At 31.6% G+C, this 10,007-nt stretch overlaps 1 pseudogene; it reads left to right on the top strand.

Annotated features, from left to right (window-relative positions):
- The window catches only part of LOC139848887 (tubulin alpha chain-like), a 39,881-nt pseudogene extending 30,074 nt beyond the window's left edge, over window positions 1-9,807 (top strand).
- Window positions 9,808-10,007: the final 200 nt, after the last annotated feature.

Below are 10,007 nucleotides of genomic sequence, written 5' to 3' on the forward strand. Positions count from 1 at the left end.
AAGGTTTTGCCTTAACTGTGTTAACTTCATTAACCTTTTCAACTACCGGTTCTGTTTCCTTTTCTTGATCAGGTTGTGGTTCTTGTGGAGTAGAAATAGAGTCATCAGAAATTACAAGTATTTCAGGTGGTTTAAGTGTAATACCACTTCTTGTGGTAATAGCTTCAGCTGTTTCATTCCGGGGGTTAGCATTTGTATCACTAGGTAAACTTCCCGGTTTTCTTTCACCTATCAACCTTGCTAGGTTGCTTACTTCTTGTTTCAAATTTTGAATAGAAGCTTGTTGATTTCTAAATGCTTGAGCATTTTGTTCATTGGTTTGTTTCTGAGATGTGAAAAACTGCGTTTGAGATTTAACTAGCTTCGACATCATATCTTCTAAATTTGGCTTTTTATCATCGGTTTGTGGTGATTTGTTTTGAAAAATAGGTCTTTGCTGATTGTAAGTATTGTTAGATACTTGTTGATTGCTAGGACCTTGTTGATTGTTGTATGGAACATTTCGGTTATAATTCTGATTTTGATTGTAGATCTTTCTTGGCGGTTTATAATTATTCTGATAATTATTTCCAGGCTTTTGGTTTAGATATGAAACATTCTCTCTTTGTTCCATTGTTTGTTCAATACTGAGACAATCTTTTGTCAAATGTGGTCCTCCACACTGCTCACAACTAATTCGTATTGAGTGAATATCCTTAGTCATCTTTTCCATTCGTCTCTCGACAACATCTATCTTTGCAAAAATGGAATCTAAGTCATGGCTAGAATCGACTCTAGCTGCTTTAGATGATCTAACGATATCTTTTTCTTGATGCCACTCATGTGAGTGGGAAGCAGTGTTATCAATAATTTTGTAAGCGTCAGTTGCAGTTTTCTTCATAATGGAACTACCAGCTGCTATATCGATGTCTTTTCGTATAGTAATGTCACATCCTTGGTAGAATATTTGTACTATTTGACAAGTGTCTAAACCATGTTGCGGACATCCTCTCAATAACTTTCCAAATCTTGTCAACGCTTCATATAGAGTTTCATTTAGCTTTTGTGTAAACGTAACAATTTCTCCTTGAAGTCTTACGGCTTTAGATGCCGGATAGAATTGTTTAAGAAATTTTTCAACTAAAACATCTCATGTATCAATCGCCCCTTCAGGTAACGATTCCAACCAATCTTTGGCTTTTTCCTTTAAAGTCCAGGGAAATAACATGAGATATATCTGTTCATCCTCCACTTCTCTTATTTTAAATAGAGTACAGATCCTATTAAAGGTTCGAAGATGTTCATTTGAATCTTCCTTCGGCGCACCACTAAATTGGCATTGATTAGTTACCATGTGTAGGATTTGTCCTTTTATTTCATAATCTGGCGCATTAATGTCTGGTTGAGTAATTGCGTGACCTTGGCCAGTGCGTTTAGCTCGCATTCGGTCTTCCATACTTAGAGGTTCCAGATTTTCCATGATTGAATTTATTGAATCTGAATCACTAGAGGATTCTGATTTAATGGGTTATTCCTCGACAATATCTGTTTGAATGATTGGTGGTTCCGGAGGAAAGATTAATGGTTCAGGATCTCTGAATTGTCCCTGAATATCCCCCGGATTCTCAATTGTGAGACCGGGTTCAAAAAATGGATTATCGGAAATTTAAATTGGAGTACTTGGTCGACTGGATGACGATTCTAAAGAAAAATCAACGGCGACAATATTGGCTAGATGTCTTGATCTAGTTACAGGTGGTGAACGTATAAAAGGTGGTGAACGTTTTGCTCGGTGCATTCACTGAATATCCTATTAGTTATAAAAAGATAAAAATTATATAAGTTATTAAATTAATAGACTTTTCTACTTTTGCCCACGTTTCGAATAGCCAAAAGATGTAACAGGGAGCCAGAACCCTTTAAATCAGAAGCTCACAACTCAGCCACTAACAAATCCAACTATTACTACGAAGCAGAAAATTTTGGTTGTCTATCAATTTAACCACTTAAAATAATTTTTCGTTGAAATTTAAAGAAAATTTAGAGAAGAAATAGAAAATTCTATGTCCTAAAAACTAGAGCGACGAAAAATAAGAAAGAAAAAGAGTGCGTCGAAAAATAAGAGGTCGAAAAATAATAAGAAGGTAGCGCGTTGAAACTTAAAAAGGAACTTAAAATTTATAAACAGCGTCGCAAAATTCTAAAGTACCTAAATCTTAGTCTAAAGAAAAAGCACTTAAGGAATTTTACGGCAAATCCAAAAAATCTAAAAATAAAAATAAACTACGGCAAATACTAGTCTTAAAATTAATTACTAACGATAAATATACAAATTATGATTTAAACGATTAAAATATATAATTTATAAAAAGATACAAAAAAATGATAAAATTACTAATTTTTATAAAAATATTATTTTTATATTATTTATTTTATAAAAGTATTAAGTTAATATTTAATAAAACTAGATAAAACTTAAATTACAAAATTAATTAAAACTAAAAACTAAAAACTAAAAACTAATTAAATAATAAAACCTAATTAGTTTTGATAATAATAATAATAAAAATTTAACCCTAAATCCGTAATTAATGTTGGCTGAGGGTTTGACCTGTCAGACGGCTCCGCGAGTGCGGTGCCACGTGCCAGAAAAATTCCGCGAGTGCGGATGTTGCAGGTTCAAACGAGAATGGTTCAATTTCGCAGGTTCAGTTTGTTTTATTTAATTTTTTTTACTTTTTATTTTAATTTTCAGTTTTATAAAATATTTATATAAAATAAATAAAAACTTATAATTTGAAAAATAGAAATAGAAATACTTTATAATTTTATATATTTTAAACAAATTCTTAAAAATATATAGATATTTTTTTTATATTTTTGTATTTTTAATATTTAAAACGTATTTTTACAAAAATAAACTAAAACTTAATAAAAATCTTTTTTTTTATATAGCGTTTCGCTTCCGACGTTTAAGCATTCCCCGGCAACGGCGCCAAAAATACTTGATGTTATGCGAGGGGTATATGAAATAGTATTAATTTTTACAAAGAAATACTATTAAATACGATACAATTTTACACAAGATATTTATTTATTTATATAATGGATATACATAAACCTTGCTACAACACTTATAGGCAGTGTACCTAATCGTACAGTAGTGTAGTTTTTAATAAGTCCGGTTCGTTCCACAGGGATCTTAGCCAAGTTTAACGCTATATTTTTAACTTATGATTGTAAAAATACAAAAATATATATAAGCAGTATTATTATTATAAAAGGGGGTTTTTAACGTTTAATGACCGGTTTGTCGATTCTAAAATTTAAGTCGCAGTTAAAACCTAATGTAAAATATTAAAAAATAAATATAACTTAATTTAAAGCGTAAAGTAAATAACGATAATGAAATTGCGATAAATAAAAGTGCGATAAATAAAATGACAATAAATAAAATTGCGATAAAAAAATACGATAATTAAAAGTGCAATTAAATATGAAATAAAGGAATTATGCTTATTTAAACTTCCGTAATCATGATGTTTGACGTGTTGATTTTGGTTTTACTACCATGGGTTAATTTTCCTTTGTCCTGGATTATTCAATATGTCCATCTGGTTTTTGTACATAACAGTCCATCAGTCATAAATATAAAGTGCGAGTGTCCTCGTCAAATTATCCTTATATCCGAAGTCAAATATTCCAACTAATTGGGGACTTATACTATAATTACACCAAGTGTCCTTGTATATAATTCACCCCTGTTTTAATAATTCCATTGACTATTAATCCATTCCCGTGTCCGGTTAAATGAACGATTATTAGTACTTATAAATATCCCGCCCATCGTGTCCGATCGAGTGTATATGGTTATTTATAGGTACGTCCAATTGTAAATCTTTATATTAAATTAACAAACTATCATTTAATTAAAAAAATATAAAGCCCATTAATAGCCCATAGTCTAATTTCCACAAGTGTCGTTCTTTTATCCAAACCCCAATTATGGTACAAAGGCCAATTACCCAATTTTAATATTTAGCCCAGCATCACGATTACTTCGGCTTAAATAAGCATAATAATAACTTAGCTACGAGACATTAAATTAAAAAGGTTGAACATAACTTACAATGATTAAAAATAGCGTAGCGTTACACGGACAGAATTTCGACTTACACCCTTACAACATTCGCTAACATACCCTTATTATTATTAAAATTAAAATTAAAATTAAAATTAAAATTAAAATTATAATATATATATATATATATATATATATATTATATATATATATATATATATATATATACACGTTGAGAGAATGAAGAAAGAAAAAGATGTTTTCGTTGTGCAGAATTCGTTGCCTTTTATAGGCCCACGTTTTCCTGTAGATCTCCGCGAGTGCGGTTGTTTTATACATCAGAACTCCGAGAGTGCAGAGGTCTGGATTACAGCTCACATATTGATCCAAAACGTAGGCTGAGTAAATATATAATATATAATAATATATATAATTAATTATATATTATATTATATTCTTGAGCATAGTTGACTTGTAATTTTTTGTCCGTTGCGTCGAGCGTTGAGAGTTGACTCTAGTCCCGGTTCCGAATTTTCGAACGTCCTTGTGTACAATTTAATATCTTGTATTTTGCGTTTTGCGTCTTGTACTCTTGTAATTTTGAGACGTTTCTCATCAATAATTTGAACCACTTTGATTGTAATTTGTACTTTTTAGCTTTTTGGTCGTTTGCGTCTTCAATTCGTCGAATCTGCCTTTCGTCTTCACCTTTTATTATTTAAACGAATATTACTTGTAAATAGAACAATTGCAACTAAAAGCTTGTCTTTCTTGAGGGATAATGCTATGAAATATATGTTCGTTTTTAGCATTATCAAAAGATCTTTAGCTCTTTCACCTAAACTGGTGAAAGGAGCCTTTGTCATCTTTCCACATAAATATGAATCGCATACATCAAATGACTCAGAGCCAGTTGATTCCAAAATCCCATCCGATTGGAGTTTCGAAATGCGTTGTTGATTTATATGACCAAGACGACAATGCCATAGATAGGTCTTGTTCCAGTCTTGCTTGAATCGTTTGGCAGTACAGGTATATACATAATTATTATTTAAAATAACACCATGCATATCAATTTCAAAAATACCATCACGTGGAATAGCATTAAAATAAAATACATTATTCTTAGAAACTGAAATACCAAAGTGCGTAAATGTAAGTTCAAAACCAACATTTTTCAAAAGAGAAACTGAAATTACATTGCTCGTAATACTAGGAGCATAATGACATTGTTCCAACAAAACAATAAGACCACTAGGTAGAGTAAGCTCATAGGTTCTAATAGCTTCAACAGCAGCTCGAGCTCCATTTCCCACTCTTAAGTCTAGTGTGTCTTTCTTCAGTCTCTTACTTCTTCTCATTCCCTGCATATTGTTACAGATGTGAGTACCACAACCAGTATCAAAAATTCAGGAATCACTAGAAAAAGTATATAACTGTATATGAAATAAACCTGATTTGCTGGTCTGGCCAGCTTTGCCTTTTCTCAACTCAGATAGGTAGGAAGGACAATTCCTCCTCCAGTGGCCAACTTTTCCACAGTGGAAACATTCGGCGTCTTTCGATGGGTTTTCTTTCTTGGGAGGTGGTGGAATTTTCTTCTTAGCAATTGACTTGCCTTTTTCTTTTCCCCAAGTTTTTGGCTTATTCTTTTTCACCTTACCATCCCTAATCATCAGGACACCAGGATTGGAAACCTTATATGGAATATCCTGTTCAGCAGTTTTGAGCATCGAGTGCACCTCTGCCAGAGATTTCTCTCAACCTTGCATATTGTAATTCATCACAAACTGGTGATACGATTTTGGTAGTGAAACCAAAACCGTGTTCACAGCCAAGTTAGGCGGCAAGGTAGTTCCAAGTTTTTCCAATCGGTCAATGTAGCTTTTCATTTTTAAGACATGAGAGCTCACTGATTGTCCTTCCTCCATTTTGCATGTTTGAAGAAGCTTATAAGTTTTATATAACTCTTGACTAGCCTATTTCTGAAACATATTTTTCAGCTCAGTCATCATATCATATGCTGTATGATCTTCCATTTCCTTTTGAAGGTCAGAAGTCATACTAGCAAGCATGATTAAATCTATCTTCTCTTGCTCATCAAACAACTTCTGATAAGCATTCTTTTGAGCAGCAGTAGCTGTCTCAGGAGGAGCTTCGGGTAAGGGTTCTTCAATTTTGTTCAACTTTCCTTCATATTTGAGAACAATTCTCAGGTTGCGGTACCAATCGAGGAAGTTTGAACCATTGAGTTTCTCCTTCTCTAACAAAGAACGGAGGGTGTTTTGGTTTACGTTTTGATTGTTTGACATCTACAAAAGAACAAGGTTCAATTTTAGTATTTGCGATATAATACTTTAATAAATTAATTACCCAAGTTTTAATATATTTAAAAACAATTAATTTACGAAAGCCTAAGATCCACATAGAGGTTCCATAACTACATCTGTTGATTAGCTAGCAGTTATAGAGTCTACTGGTAGGTAGCGAGTACCAATTGCATCACAGGTGCAACTCTTAGATCTTTATGGGACCTTGAGATATGTGTAGTCTAACAAACCACTATTATCTATTGGCATGTTTGTCTCATCCTTGCCTCGAACTCAGGTCTCACCATGAATACAATTAAGTCGTCCAATTTGGAAACAGTGAAAATTCAGCCTAGTCTCACTCGTAACTGAAAATCCACCTCGTGGCTATAATTCGATTAGGTCTCACCGTAATCAAAAAATTACGAGGAGTGTTTGCAAGCTCATTGGATGGCATGACTTAAATTTGACGAGTATTTTTAAAAAGTTTGTGTTAACGAATAATGCATGCACACAAGATTCGCTACACTATTTGTTAAAAATCATTTTAACCAGTTTTATATATGTCGATCGTGTTTATGCGTCTAGTTTGTTATTTTATTTTATATATAAAAGTAACAAATACACAAACGTGTATCATTTTAAAACAGTTTTAAAAGATGTCGCCCATATATATATATATATATATATATATATATATATATATATATATATATATATATATATATATATATATATATATATATATATATATATATATATATATATATATATATATATATATATATATAGTTTTATATTATTTGAGTTTCAAAAAAAATATATTTAACTTTAAACTCATTAGAGTTTAACTTTTTAAAATCATCAATTTTAACCTTTGAAACTCGTTACTAGTTTTATTTGATGTTTTCATAAAAAACAATTAGCATATATTATAATCAACAATTAAATATAAATGCGTAAAAATAAAACACAACCATACCATGCATCACACACACATAGCCTAGCCCAAAAATCCTATGCGTGATCTCATGAGCCGATATGGGATCAAGAGGTCAAACTAAGGGTAATATCGTAGCTCCCACTTGATTCAAGAATCAAGTGAAAACTTGACAAACGCCATCGTTGTCAACTTGACCTATTCGCCATCTTCTAAGCCAAAAGCATGTTGTATTTTATCTTCAATCTTCATCTTGTTACATTTATTTAAATTTGAAAATACAATTAAACTAGTACTTTTACAAATTGAAATAAACTTAAATACAATACTATGAAAATGAAAAATAAATATAACACAACTTTGGCTTCAAAATGGCCTTTCTAATAATACAAATAATCAATATGACATAATATTGCCGTAATCAACAGTCACAACAATCATACATAGGTCGGGGCATTATGAGCTATGTGTGCAATCACAATTTTAATAACTACATTATTAAAACTTAAATATGGCTTGTCTATGGTTATAATGCATGTGTATAACCATGGAATAAAACAATCAACAATTATAATAAATATTCAAGCCATAACAATTAAATCTACAATTTAAAAAAATGATATTCTTTCAATCATATTTGTGCGTCATGAGGTTAAGTCTAGATCAACCGTGTTGACTTTAAAAACCAAAAAGGTTTCGACTTTCACCAATATACCACAAAGCTAAATCTAAAGAATAGTCACACGACAATTAAGATGGTGTAAAAGCGGCTCGGATACCACTGATGGAAAATCGTGTGTACTTTTAACAAATCAGATTAACGCAGCGGATAGTTAAAATAATAATCTTTTATTATTTCATAAAACATTTACAAGATTAAATATTCATATATTTAATGAAACATGCACACGGTTAATTTATCTCAATTAGATCCAGTTACACCATAATAATTGTCATGAATATTAAAACAAAAGAGGAGTTAACGATATACCTTTCTTGGAGAAATTGATGAGACGGAGAGAAACTTACGATCAAAAGTATGACCGTCTCTTTGGATAGTCCACACTACACTTCAAACGACCGTCAATGGATGCTAGTCCAAACCCAAAGTAACAAATTAATATAATCAAATTATATTAATAAGCAATAGATAAATATTACTCCGTATTGATTTCGTTTCATAAACAAAATGGCATGTAGCTTTCTTGATCTTTGAGATGTAAGAAAAGGTTTTAATTTTTGTTTGTTTTGTCACTCTGTACCAAAAACAAGAACCAATATATATATATATATATATATATATATATATATATATATATATATATATATATATATATATTTGAGGAGTACATGTAAAAACAACTCGTGAAACTTTTTCAATTAACCCGTGAATTCAAATTAGAACAAATATATATATCATAAAGTCGTATTTCTCAAATACTTTAGGGGTATATTATGTAACTTATAATTAATAATTTCTATAATGTCGCTTTCATGTGAATAGTAAATTAATTAATTTCGATTCATTTACTATTTATATGAATAGTAAATGAATTAATTTCGATTTACTATTTTGTTACTTGAGTAATATATATACACATCATATATATATATATATATATATATATATATATATATATATATATATATATATATATATATATATATATATATTATTTGACGTCTCGGTGTATATGTGTGTGACCCCGAAGGCTTAAATGAGGTTGACCATATAGTTATATGTTGTACCTTGCACATTTATCCTACATTTTGGTGTTTCATGCTGTTGGTGGTGGAACTGGGTCGGGTCTTGGGTCACTTCTTTTGGAACGCTTGTCTGTCGACTATGGAAAAAAATCGAAGCTTGGGTTCACAGTTTACCCTTCACCGCAAGTCTCGACGTCAGTCGTTGAGCCTTACAACTCTGTTCTTTCGACTCATTCGCTTCTGGAACACACTGATGTTTCAGTCCTTCTTGATAATGAAGCAATTTACGATATCTGTCTTAAGTCGTTAGATATCTAAAGACCAACTTACACTAACCTAAACAGACTTGTCTCCCAGGTATTCGATAAAAGTCCTGAATGAATGTTAAAGTTTTATTCTTCAGTTTGTTGATTGGTGTCCAACTGGGTTCAAGTGTGGTATTAACTACCAACCGCCAACTGTTGTTCCTGGTGGTGATTTGGCTAGGTGCAAAGAGCAGTTTGTATGATATCGAATTCGACTAGTGTTGCTGAGGTGTTTTCAAGGATTGATCATAAGTTTGATTTGATGTATGCTAAGAGGGCGTTTGTGCATTGGTATGCTGGTGAGGGTATGGAAGAAGGGGAGTTTTCGGAAGCGGATTTGGCTGCACTTGAGAAAGATTATGAGGAAGTTGGACTTGAGTCTGCTGATAATGAGGATGATGAAGGTGATGATGAGTATTAGATGGATGATTAGTGTGTCTGGTTTTATTTTCCTAGTCATGTAACAAAACAAATGGGCTCATTGGTTTTTAGAGTCTTAGTATTATGTAGTAGCAGTTTGTAATTCTGTTTTTCTAGTGTCGAAAAAGATTTGATCATCTTCCTTTATTACCTTTTGTGAAAGTTGCAAGGAGTTTTATTAGTTTTGGAAACTTATACTTCAGTAATGGTGCTTATCATGTGCTCAGGGCACTAATTAATGTGACAAAACACTAGACGATCGACTA

This window comes from Rutidosis leptorrhynchoides, chromosome 5 (genome assembly GCF_046630445.1).
Source record: "Rutidosis leptorrhynchoides isolate AG116_Rl617_1_P2 chromosome 5, CSIRO_AGI_Rlap_v1, whole genome shotgun sequence".
In the NCBI taxonomy this organism is placed as follows: domain Eukaryota; kingdom Viridiplantae; phylum Streptophyta; class Magnoliopsida; order Asterales; family Asteraceae; genus Rutidosis; species Rutidosis leptorrhynchoides.